The sequence below is a fragment of the Cervus canadensis genome, chromosome 1 (genome assembly GCF_019320065.1).
Source record: "Cervus canadensis isolate Bull #8, Minnesota chromosome 1, ASM1932006v1, whole genome shotgun sequence".
Taxonomy (NCBI): domain Eukaryota; kingdom Metazoa; phylum Chordata; class Mammalia; order Artiodactyla; family Cervidae; genus Cervus; species Cervus canadensis.
In genome coordinates, this window is record NC_057386.1 from 59,623,933 (window position 1) to 59,625,865 (window position 1,933).

General features: G+C 34.6%; 1 pseudogene; it reads left to right on the top strand.

Moving 5' to 3' along the window:
* Nucleotides 1-299: 299 nt before the first annotated feature.
* Nucleotides 300-1,203, top strand: LOC122452426 (annotated as a pseudogene).
* The last annotated feature ends 730 nt before the right edge of the window (nucleotides 1,204-1,933 follow it).

The following is a 1,933-nucleotide window of genomic DNA, read 5'->3' on the forward strand; positions in this document are numbered from 1 at the left end:
CAATAATTATCTTCTGGATGGAAAGTTAGTAGTGACACTTCATTTATTTAATGTTGTATCTTTTCCCCACAAATGTCTCTAATTACTTGCTTCTCCATTAGTTTACAAGATTTTGAGTTTAAGGATAATGCTTTAATAAGCCTTGATCGTATTAATAATATCTGAAAGTATAAGAACCATACTGCTCATCTCTTGAATGAATGAACAAATTATCATAAGACATCAGGAAGTTAGTCATAATAATTATATTTACAGGAAATGTTGTCCTGAACTCTGAAATAAAAGATGCAGAAAGACCTATGGAACAAAGGAACAATGTAACTGAGTTTGTCTTCTTGGGGCTTGCTCAGAGCCCCCAGGGTCAGAAAATATTATTTGTCATTTTCTTGCTCACCTACATTGTGACCATGGTGGGCAATCTCCTCATTGTCCTGACTGTGGTGTCCAGCCCAAAACTGGATGTCCCTATGTACTTCTTTCTTGGCAACTTATCATTTACCCCCATACAGTCACCCCAATATGATTATAGACTTATTCTATGTGAAGAAAACCATTTCTTTCCAAGCTTGCATGATCCATCTTTTTACAGAGCACTTATTTGGTGGTGCTGAGATTTTACTCCTGGTGGTCATGGCCTATGACCGCTACATGGCCATCTGCAAACTTTTGCATCATATGACAATAATGAATCAATGGATATGTATTCTGTTACTGCTGTTAGCCTGGATTGGTGGGTTTTTAAATGCTATTGTTCATATTCTTTTTGTTTACAATCTTCCCTTCTGTGGTCCCAATGTCACTGACCACTTCGGATGTGACATGTACCCCTTGTTAAAACTGGCCTGCACTGACATCCGTATTATTGGCTTCACGGTGCTGGCTAATGATGGGGTCACCTGTGTGGTCCTCTTCACACTCTTACTCATCTTCTGTGGGGTCAACCTGGGCTCCCTGAAGAATCTTAGTCAGGAAGGGAGGGGCAAAGCCTTATCCACCTGTGGCTCCCACATTACTGTGGTGGTCCTCTACTTTGTGCCCTGTATTTTTCTGTATGTGAGACCTCCTTCTACTTTACCCATCAATAATTCCTTGACCATGTTTTACACCATTGTCACCCCTGTGTTGAACCCTCTAATCTATACTCTGAGAAATGAAGAGATGCAAAATGCCATGAAAAAGCTCTGGATAAGAAGAAGAAAATGAGGCAGTAAGAAAATATATCACCTATTTTCAATGAAAAAATGCTCTTCTCAGGAAAGCAACATGTGGTTTTTTAACTGGAGTAGCTCCTCAGGCTAAGTAACTTGGGGATGATGAAAAACATCTCTTATTGAATAATTTGAATGATCAAAATATACTTTAATATTTTCAAAATTTCCTAGTTCAAAGTATATATTTGTTTGAAATGCATTTTTATGATTTCCATGATTTGTTGGGGGAATTACATATAGTTTTGGGGTATAAAATGTCTATTTGAGACTATAGATTTATGTTCTATATGATGAGTTAAGCTATATAGTTAACACTGTTAATTTATTAGATTAGGGGAAGAGTTTACCATATTTCTCTCTAAAATAATGTAATATTTTTCAGAATTAATAGGATTTATTACATTACAGATTTCAGAAAAATAATAAAAAATATAAATTCTTCCACACACAAACACACTTATTAAGATTTGAAGTATAGATGCAATTTTTCTATCTGCAAGATACTTTATACACATCTTTTTGTTTCTGTTGCTTAACATCTTAAGATTGAAGAAGAATGTTTCAAAGATTTAAATTTAATAACAAGGCCATGTTTATAAAAATAACCTAAATGAATGAAATTTTATGTAGAAAAATAACCAAATCTTAATTTTCCAATTGGGTAAATATATCATCTCTTCAAATATAATAGCTTTGTTTGGCATTACATTTTCACAAAGGTG